We start from the raw sequence: 12,031 nt of genomic DNA on the forward strand, positions 1-12,031 counted from the left end.
GGATTCTTTGAAGGAAGGTTAAAACAAAAGCGTTAAACAGAAAAGCGCAGCACTCATGTAAGCGATAACGTAAACCAGATACAATAAAAGTAAAGCGATATATAATATATATATATATATATATATATATATATATATATATAGAAAAAGGAGTCCAAATGTACAGATAACCAAGCTTCTGACTCAGCTCGCGAAGTTATAACCGGCTAGAGCACATAAACATATATACATATATACATGAGAATCCCAAAAGAACCCAAAATACAGTTTACAGAACCTGTTTCTCCAAATCAATCTCTAAGAGGCACATAGCATAATATATAAAATAGAGATATAAAGTATCTATATATATATATATATATATATATATATATATATATATATATATATATATATATATATATCAAAAACCAAAATTTAATCCCAAAAGGCAAGAGTTCTTCACTTCAGAAACTTCCAGAATGCCTCACGTCCTGCATTTGAAAACCAAAAAATATGTATGAAGTGAGAACCAGAGGTTCTCAGCATGGTAATAGTGCCTACATAACTAACATGTAAGGTCTCGATAAAGCCAGAGGCAATCCTAAAACTTCGGACAATTGAATCAATCTTATAAAACAAAAGTAAACCAAAAATAGATTAGGCCACTAATTAAGGATTGTCCTTCTAATCTAACACTCCCCTTTCCTACTCCTCCGAACTTTCCAACCGCCACTGGAATCATTTGTTTCAAACATAGCTATTACATGCAAGAAAATCACAATCAGAATTCAGATACAGCAGATAAATAGGTAGCAAGTAGCTTATGCGATCAGTTAAGCATTCCAAACAAAGCACACCAAACAAACACATAGATGCATATGATGCATGCCTGTCCTACGGTTGATGAGTCTCATCTGTCAGTAATATAGCCAAACTGACAAGTCCTGGTAGCTAGCCATAAGACTGTCCATCTATCGTGCATCCCTAAAAATCTCAAATCATAATCATTCATAATCATATAACACACACCAGTGTATATCCCAGGGGTGAGCTCATCCGGAAAGGTATAAGTGTCCGGCCACACTTACAACAAAGGGTCAGCAGAGTATTGAGTCTCAACCTAGAACACAGGGTGGCAAGCCACTACATTCACCCAGAAAAACTCGTATATCAGATATTGGAAGTGCAATAAATCACATAATCATTCAACATTCATATAATCATTATCAGCCATGAATCATAATCAATATAGCCATTTGTCTCATAACATAAACAACTATTCCACCATTATCATCATTCACTTTTACCTCTTTCTTCGTCAACAAGATACTTACTCCCATCATTATATCACACTCCACTACCCAAAGACCAATTATTAGGCTCTAAACAAGAGTTACCAAGGTCTGAATAGTGAAAGAAATGGTTTAAAAAGCACAAATTCATGTTTCAGAGAAAACAGAGGTTCGCGTATGCAAGCACCATGCTTGCATACGCAGGAGGTAAATCAGGACACTCTCGCGTACGCATCACTAGTTTGCGTACGCGAGCCCCTCAACCCGAGAGTATTGCCCGCGTCACGTGCCATGTGGTCACGTACGCAACCAAGGAAAATGCCACGTCCGCGTACGCGACACACATCCCGCGTACGCGAGCCCTCTGGGCAGTGCCCAATGGCTGCGTCGCGTGTGTCCCTCGCGTACGCATGCATAGCAGAAGTTACAAAAAGCTGCTAAGTCCATAATCTCTATTTTGCACACCAAACTTTGAATGCTCATAACTTTCTCGTTTTAAAACATTGTCCTCCATTCTTCAAACGATGTAAACCTCTCGGACCAAATTTTCTTTCTAGATAAGTTTGATAAAAATCGGAGGTCCGGAGGCCAAGCTATGCTCCGCCAAAGTTGGTCAAAATTATAGTTTTCATTGAAAATATCAAACCTTAATTTTCAATACACTTCTATTCGAACCTCTATAAAACTTACCATAACCACATCAAGCCAAACCCAATCATTCCTCAATACACCAATTTCACAATCACAATCGCTCCCACACAATAATTTATTTCTAATACAACATAATCCATATCAACAAGACACACACACACACACACACACACACACACACACACACACACACACACACACACACACGGATATATATATCATCAATACCATCACTTCTTCATGCCAAATAATTATCAACTCAACCATCCCATCCCACATCAATTCAACACAATATACAACAATACATGGTTCAACCTTCACATACACATCACAACATTGCTAACCCTGATACATATCCACCAATTTCAATCATTAACATCACAATTAATTCAATCCTATCCTACGGCCAACTAGCCTAAGTTTTCACGACACATTATATTTTAGTTACAAGAAATCGAAACCATACCTTGGTCGATTCCTCAAAAATCCTGGGACACCTCACAATTCAATGTTTCCCAAGCTTCTTAACCTCAGTCCCTCCCCAATGAACCTAGCCTCCAAAACTTTATCTCAAGCTTCCAATTCCTCAAATTGACTCCAATCCACAACGAATTTTTAATCTAACATCATAATTATCACCACAATTAATATAAAACTCACTAATTCAACATTCCACAAAGGTTTTGAGGGTGTTTACCATGCCCACAGCTTAGGCAAGCTAAACCCGACAAAACCCGCAAGTTAACTCGAACATAAACACTGAAATCACACAAAATTCAACATAATTTCACATTGAATTTTCGAAATTAAGGGAGAAGGGAACTAAAAATTAGAAGTAGATTCTATACCTAATCAAAGACTGGGCTTTGTAGAGCTCGTCGCATGCCCGCCAACGGTGTGGCAATCGGAGCTCCGGATCAAAAGTTATTTCGATTTGAATATCTAAGTGCGGGTTTGAGTTTGGAAGGTGTTCTTCCCCTCTTGGCTGGACTTGTTCAGCATTTTAGCATGCATGAGGAAGAAATGAGCTGAGGCTCATTGAATTAAGTGGGTTGGATGAGCCATTGGTCCTGTTTTGGGCCTGGTTCGGCCCGTTCGTCCCAATCTTGGGCCAAATTCTTTAAAATTAGTGTCAAAATTCTTATTTTAATTAGCTATATCTCATTAAATTATAAAATTCTATTTTCTAATTTCTTGGACTAATAATTAATTTATCACCTAATTATTTGTCAATTATAATAAGTAGGAGCCTTTATCTAAAAATTCTTAGTGACTTTCCTAGGGATGGCAAAAACCCCAGCCAGGCAGGTACCCACGGGGATTTACCCACCGAGACAATTTTGTACCCACGAAGACAGGAGACAGGGCCGCGTATAATAAATGGGGTGGGGCGGGGATAGAGGTCCTCACACCGTGGAGACCCATATAACCCCTGTATATGTGAGAACTAAAATGCCCCCTATTATATGTATACCATATATAAGATTTGAAAACTTGTTAACCTAGCCGTCACTCTAAAAAAATACAATCTTCACCCTCAAACCTTCTCCTCTCACGGACTCACGGTCTCACCGTTCACAATTCACCATCGCTGAGTGCCGACTGCCACCTCCTACACCCTCAGTCCCTCGCCGCCAACACTGAGATCCTCCTCTCTCACTCTCGATGTCACCGTCACCGCTCACCGCAGCAAGGAGTTGTCGCGCCTTTGACTTCTCGCCGTCTTCAAATGTTCGCCATCTTCGTTGTCCTCGCCAGTCTTTGCATCAGAGCCTCTACGACTCTTCTCCGTCTTTGCCGATCTTCACCGTCAGCTGCTCTTCCTTCGAGTAAGTGAGCCAGTATCTGTGAACTCTGATATTTCTTTTACTTTGATTTTGAAACATTTGTTAATTACAGTATATTGTTATAATTTCTGTGAGTTGGGTAAATTATAATTTATATTTCGGATTCTAATTCTGATTTCTATGATTTAAGTGATTCTTTGTGGATTCTGTGTTCTATGTAATTTATGTGGTTATGTTATTCTAATTCTGATTCTGATTCTTTGTTAATTATAGTAGTGTTACAATTTCTGTGAGTTAGGTTAATTATAATTATAATTTATATTTGTTATATTATATTTCATTGTCATTTCTGTAATTTATGTGTTTTTTGTGATGTCTGTGATTTAATTTTTGTGATTTTGTGCGTATTGTTCTGTGATTTATGTTATTTTTTGTAATTACTATGATTTGATTTATGTAATTACTATGTGTAGGAGAAGCGAATCCCACAAAAGTAACAGAAATAAATACACCTGGTCAACGCACATCCCAAAAAAGTCTATCTTTATAAAAGCTCGCATTCTTTATTCCTTTATTTTTAAATCATTTTCACTTAGCTATATACCATTGCTTTATCTCCTTCTAAAAACAAATCATACAATATATATAAATACTTTCAAATCATCTTCACTTATTTAATTTCATATCCAAGAGTATGATAGTCATATATGATTCGGAAGAGGAAAGTAAATCTTTTAAATCTTTTGGTTACGGGCCAAGACACACCTAAAGGTTTTCTACCCAACAGACTACCATCTCTCTTTTTTACGCATGAACTAGAGTCTAAGGAAAATTCTGAATTCAATACGTCTCAACCTCCATCACCTCCGTACACCAATAAACATAATCAAATCAAATAATTCAACCACACAAAAGCAAACACATATAAAGCACACAACAACTAGCACATATTCAGATAAACCATATAAGCACAACACAGCAAGAAAATGCACACCCAAATAATTCAAACAAATGTATATGATACATGCCTGTTCTACTGGCCGTGATTCTAAGTGTCGGTTATATTGCCAGACCCGATACATCTGGTAGCTAACCCGATCATACTCTCTTTGTCGTGTATCCCAGGAGGAAAAATATCTCATGCATATATAAACAGGTCTCATAGGGAGAGTTTCTTGTCACCTTCTCACTCAAGACAGCGCTCTCCAGGGATTGCGTGCCCAGCCACCCTTACGATCAGAGATACCGTGATGCAACAAGAAGGGAATCCTCAAACTAATTTATCCTCACCACAGTTCGAAAATTGAACCGAAGGGAATCCTCAACTTTCTATCCAATTCCTAATGCAACAAGAGAGGAAATCCTCAACCTCACTTGTCCACCCCAACACTGAACAAGCAGGACAAAACCGTCATCCTTATCAGGTGCAGATGTCTCATCAGTGATGCAAGCAGGACAAAACCCACAGTCTTGCCAATTAATAGTCATCATTCATTATAATCATCATCAACCAAAATCATCATCATCAATCATAATCATAATCTTAACCAATTTCATAAGTTAAAATTCATCATAACTCCCTCTATCACTAGTACATTTAACATGATTTTCAATCTATGAGCGAGATAAAGCCATCATCCTCACCGTGGGTAGGAAGAAACTACCATCCCCACAATGCTCCTATTTCATTTAACAAGTTTTATGGAGAATTATTTCAATTAGACTTATTGAATCCATCCCCGACAAATTATAAACTCTTAAAATGGTTCTTAGATTCCATATGGACGTTAATGGGGGTACAAACTTGTCGGAAAGGCTTAACAGCTCAAAATCATGCAAGTGGGATAAAACCTCCGTCCTTGCCAATCAGTAGTATAATCATCAACCATAATCTCACACATATATCTCAACTTAATTATAGTTTTCAACATAAGTCTCATATCAATCTCATTTAGTCATAGGCCTCGAATCAAATATCATTTCCAACCAATAACCTCATAATAAACACCATTCACCATATTAGGCTTAGGTCGGTACGTAGGACTTGCGGGTATGAGGCATCTAATATGATACCCTAGACTCGAGATCAAGATGGCAAATTAACTCAGATACAACACTATCATCTATAACCAACCTCAACCTAACAACAAATGCATCATCTATTTTTCATTCAATCTCATCACATTATTGATTAATTATTCACTTTAGAGGCTAACAGATCAGGCTTTCATAATCTTCAAGTTCAACTAAGGATATAGTTAAAGGTACTTGATACTTATCTCATCATTCTTTGAAATCAGAACTTTGTAATCATTTTCTTTAAATAACTCTCTTTTCCTCAACTTTTATATTTAATTCCATTAAAATCTTATATCACATTTCCTATTCCCAACCCATCCTCCATCTCTCGAAAGTTCGAAAGCTCTCTCTCAATCCCGTGTTGTCTTTCATTATTTTTCTTTCTTATTTTCCATCCTCCATCCCACAAAAGTTCGAAAACTCTCTCTCTCAACCCTGTGTCGTCTTTCATTATTTTTCTTTCTTATTTTCAGGGATTTTGCAATAATCTCTGTTACCATTTACCACTTTCACTCTCTTTCCACCACCCCTAACCCAAATTCTTCTTCTTTAGTATTATGATACCTTCTCTTCCTCCATTTTCTCTCCAAAGATTAAACCTTTACCTTCCAAACAACAGCCCCTTTTCTGCTCACTCCTCAAATTTTACCCCTCGTATCTTCTTCTCTAAGAACCTTTACTTTTCAACAAGAATGGTTTCACTTTCAACAAGTAACCGCACGGTTGTAGTGTGGTGTAGCTTGATCCTACCTTCACACACCTCTGTTACTCTTTAGGAGGCATCCGCCCCAGATAAATTAGGCACCCCGCAATGTCCCCCCCCATAAAAGCTATCTCATACTGATGAGCTCACCGGCGCAGTTGGAATCGGGATCAGCACCAGCGCAGCCGGAAGTGGGGTCACCATCGGCGCAGCCAATCCCGGTTTGGAAGCTGGTCATGGTGGTCTCCATGGCTGCCGGAATCCACCTTGCCTTAGCTATACAGATATCATGGCTAACACCAGCCTACGAGGTTTTTGGAGAACCAAACAGATGGACCTCTTTGATCTGGCTCGACGGCTGATGAGAGAACTTTTGCGTGGTCTAGAAATTTGTAGATAAATCCTCGTTGCAAGTATAGTTTCTAAACCTTCAAAAGTCCTTTCATACAAATGTTTTGGTTGTCACAAGTAACAAACCCCTTTTAAAATTGATAACCGAGTATTTAAACCTCGGGTCGTCTTCTCAAGGAATTGCAGGGAGGTATGTTCTTATTATTGGTTATGAGTTTGTAAATTGGGGTTTAGGAAGTAAGGTGGGAATATGTTATATGATAAATAAAATAAAATAATAATAATAATAAAATAAACTCTTGGCAAAGTATGAAGAACTGGAGGTCCTATCCCAGTTATCCTTATCAATTGTAATGAGAATTAGATTTTTCTCCCACTTTATTAACCTCTAACTATGAAGGTAAGTTAAGTGGATGAATTAATTCTTGAAGAATTCCAATTCTCAATCAACAATGAGTTTGATAACTCAAGAGTCACCAATTATTTAACCAAAGCCAAAAGGGAGAAAAATATCTAAATTAAATTAAAAGCATTAATATAAATAAAACAAAGCAATCTTAAATCTGAAATACCTCAAATAATATTAAATAAAATATGCAGATCTTAACATGAAAAGTTCATAAGCCAATTGGGCTTCATATCTAATACAAGCATTGAAGCATCTGAAAGTAAAAAGAGGAATATAAAGTAAAAGGAATATTAAACCTGGGATTGAAAGTCACTCCTAAAACTAAGAGAAATCCTAAATCCTAATCCTAAGAGAGAGGAGAGAACATCTCTCTCTAAAAATTATATCTACTCCTAAAATTGTGAATATGAGAGCCTCCTATGAATGGATGCAATCCCCTACTTTATAGCCTCTAATCAGTGTTTTCTGGGCCGTGAACTGGGTCGAAAACAGCTCGGAAATCGCTGGAGAAGAATTCAAACATGCTGATTTCCATCACTGCGATGCGGCCGCATGGATCACGCGGTCGCGTCATCTAGCGTCAATAAAACTATAGTATATTATATATCAAATCGAAGCCCCGAATGTTAGCTTTCTAACGCAACTGGAACCGCGTCATTTGGACCTCTGTAGCTAAAGTTATAGCCGTTTGAGTGCAAAGAGGTCAGGCTGGACAGCTTAACAATTTCTCCAACTTCTTGTATTCCTTCCACTTTTGCATGCTTCCTTTCCATCCTCCAAGCCATTCCTACCTTATAATATCTGAAAACACTTAACACACATATCAAGGCATCTAATGGTAATAAGAGAGGATTAATAATAAGCAAATATAAGATCAAAGAAGCATGTTTTCAATCAAAACACATAATTAGGAAGGCAAATGTAAAACCATGCAAATAGTATGAATAAGTGGGTAAAGAGTTGATAAAATCTACTCAATTAAGCACAAGATAAACCATAAAATAGTGGTTTATCAACGGCGCCGTTTCTAGCTCTGTTCTCCATCCCGTCCGTATTTAGTACAGTAACTGATGCACCTATAATCTTGGGTCCCACCATCCTTTCATGCTTGCCGGTGTCGTTGCCGTCACCATAACTCTTTTGACGATTGGCTTCGCCGCAGACATCGGCTACGTCTTTGGAGACAACCTCTCCGAGAAAACTCGATCACGCGCCATAGCCATTTTTGGGATCGAATTCTGGATCTTGTATACGTTGATCAACATGATCGAGGCCCCCTGCAAAGCCTTCCTTGATGACCTTGTCGCCAGCGACCAACTGAAGATCAAAATGGCATAAACGTTCTTCTCATTCTTCATGGCAATGGGAAGCGTGCTGGGTTACTTTGCCACGTTCCTTAGGAGATTTGAGGATATGTTCTATTCACCGTGACAAAAGCATGCAACCGGTTCTACACGTCGGGGAAGAATGCGCAGACCACTGGGAGAGGAGTGTTATAGAATGCTCGTTAGCCTAACTCTAAGTTTGAAAGAAGAAATCCACTTTCTCTTCATTTTAGGTTATGAAGGTGATTGTAATTGGAAAGCTGCTTTATGACCTACGCTTCCTTCTAAGGAATTGTAAAACTATCGAAAGCTCTCTCTCTCAACCCTGTGTTGTCTTTCATTATTTTTCTTTCTTATTTCTAGGCAATTTGCAATAATCTCTATTATCAGTTACCACTTTCTCTCTCTTTCCACCACCCCCAACTTGAATTCTTCTTCTTTTGTATTCTGATACGTTCTCTTCCTCTATTTTCTCTCCAAAGATTAAAATTTTACCTTGTACACAACAACCTCTTTTTCTGGTCACTCCTCAAAGTTTATCCCTCTTATCTTCTTCTCTAAGCACCTTTGCTTCTCAACAAGAGTGATTTCAATTTCAACAAGTAAGCGTCTGATTTTAGTGTGGTGTAGCTTGAGCCTACCTTCGTACACCTCCGTTACTCTTTAGGAGGCATTCGCCCCAGATAAACTACCCACCCCACAGTGTCTCCCCATTGTTAGCTAATTCAGATATTCCAAATAAAAATTTTTTAAGGGTGGTTCTTAAATCACTTATTATAGTATCTAAAATATAATTTAATTCAATTACGGAATTATGATATTTATATATAATGTATTCTGTAAATTTTGTATGAGCATTTTTGTTTGATCCTCGTGCATCGCACGGGTCACTCACTAGTATTCACACTATAGTATCCCCGTCTCTAGCCCTATTCCCCATCCCATCCTCAGTTAATACAGCAACCGATGCACCTGTAACTTTGGCGCCACTGTCCTTTCATCCTTGCCAACGTCATCGCCGTCACCATAGCTCTTTTGACGATTGGCTTCGCCACAGACATCGGCTACGCCTTTGGAGACAACCTCTCCGAGAAAATTCGACCACACACCATAGCCATTTTTGAGATCGAATTCTGGATGTTGGACACGACGATCAACATGATCGAGGCCCCTTACAAAACCTTCCTTCATGACCTTGCCGGGAGCGACCAACGGAAGATAAGACTGGTATACAGATTTTTCTCATTATTCATGGCAATGGGAAGTGTGCTGGGTTACTTCCCCGCGTTTCTTAGGAGATTTAAGGATATGTTCCCATTCACTGTGACAAAAGTATGCGACCGGTTCTACATGTGGGGGAGGAACACACAACCAACTGGGAGAGGAATGGTATTGATTGTTCGTTAGCCTAACTCTAAGTTTGAAAGAAGAAAACCACTTTCTTTTCATTTTAGGTTATGAAGGTGATTGTAACTGGAAAGCTGCTTTATGACTTACGTTTCCTTCTAAGGAATTGTAAAATGCTCAGGGGGAAGGGGAGAACGAAGTCTCCGAAACTACAAAGTAATTTTCATCCTTCATCCCTCGAAATTTTGAAAGCTCTCTCTCTGAACCCTATGTTATCTTTCATTATTTTTCTTTATTATTTCCCATCCTCCATCCCTCGAAAGTTTCAAGGCTCTCTCTCTCAACCCTGTGTTGTCTTTCATTATTTTTCTTTCTTATTTGCAGGCAATTTGCAATAATCTCTGTTACCAGTTACCACTTTCACTCTCTTTCCACCACCCCCAACCTGAATTCTTCTTCTTTTATATTCTGATACATTTTCTTCCTTTATTTTCTCTCCAAAGGTTAAATTTTTACCTTCCATATAACAACCTTTTTTTCTGCTCACTCCTCAAAGTTTATTCCTCTTATCTTCTTCTCTAAGCACCTTTGCTTCTCAACAAGAGTGGTTTCACTTTCAACAAGTAAGCGTCCGATTTTAATGTGGTGTAGCTTGAGCCTATCTTCACACACCTCCGTTACTCTTTAGGAGGCATCCGCCCTAGATAAACTACCCACCCCACAGTGCCCCCCGGTTGTTAGCTAATTCAGTTATTCGAAATAAAATTTTTTTAAAGGTGGTTCTTAAATCACTTATTATAGTATCTCAAATATAATTTAATTCGATTACGAAATTATGTTATTTATATATAATGTATTTTGTAAATTTTGTATGAGCATTTCCTATGCGATCCTCGTGCATCGCACGGGTTACTCACTAGTATTCACAATATAGTATCCCCGTCTCTAGCCCTATTCCCCATCCCATCCTCGGTTAATATAGCAACTGATGCACCTGTAACTTGGGCTCCACCATCCTTTCATCCTTGCCAATGTCGTTGCCGTCACCATAGCACTTTTGACGATTGGCTTCGCTGCAGACATCAGCTACGCCTTTTGAAACAACCTCTCCAAGAAAACTCAGCCACGCGCCGTAATCACTTTTGGGAACGAATTCTGGATGTTGGACACGTTGATCAACATGATCGAGGCCCCTGAAAAGTCTTCCTTGATGACCTTGCCGCAAGCGACCAACAGAAGATCAAACTGGCATACACATTCTTCTCATTCTTCATGGCAGTGGAAAGCGTGCTGGGTTACTTCGCCGCTTTCCTTAGGAGATTTGAGGATATGTTCTCATTCACGGTGACAAAAGCATGCGACTGGTTCTGCATGTGGGGGAAGAACGCGCAACCCGCTGGAATAGGAGTGCTATTGATTGCTCGTTAGCCTAACTCTAAGTTTGAAAGAAGAAAGCCACTTTCTTTTCATTTTAGGTTACGAAGGTGATTGTAACGGCAAAGCTACTTTATGACCTACACTTCCTTCTAAGGAATTGTGAAATGCTCCGGGGGGAGAATGAAGTCTCCGAAACTACATAGCAATTTCCATCCTCCATCCCTCGAAATTTCGAAAGCTCTCTCTCTCTCTCAACCCTGTGTTATCTTTTCATTATTTTTCTTTCTTATTTCCTATCCTCCATCCCTCAAAAGTTTGAAAGCTCTCTTTCTTAAACCTGTGCTAACTTTCGTTATTTTTCTTTCTTATTTCCAGGCATTTTGCAATAATCTCTGTTTCCAGTTATCACTTTCTCTCTCTTTTTACCATCCCCAACCCCAATTCTTCTTCTTTTGTATTCTGATACTTTATCTTCCTCCATTTTCTCTCCAAAGATTAAACATTTACCTTCCACACAACAACCCATTTTCTGCTCGCTCCTCAAATTTTACACCTCTTATCTTTTTCTCTAAGCTCCTTTGCTTCTCAACAAGAGTGATTTCTCTTTCAACAAGACAGTGCCCAGTTGTAGTGTGGTGTAGTTTGAGCCTACCTTAACATACCTCCGTTACTCTTTAGGAGGCATCTGCCACAGATAAATTACCCACCCCACAATGTCCTCCGGTTGT

The sequence above is a fragment of the Arachis hypogaea genome, chromosome 14, assembly GCF_003086295.3.
Source record: "Arachis hypogaea cultivar Tifrunner chromosome 14, arahy.Tifrunner.gnm2.J5K5, whole genome shotgun sequence".
In the NCBI taxonomy this organism is placed as follows: domain Eukaryota; kingdom Viridiplantae; phylum Streptophyta; class Magnoliopsida; order Fabales; family Fabaceae; genus Arachis; species Arachis hypogaea.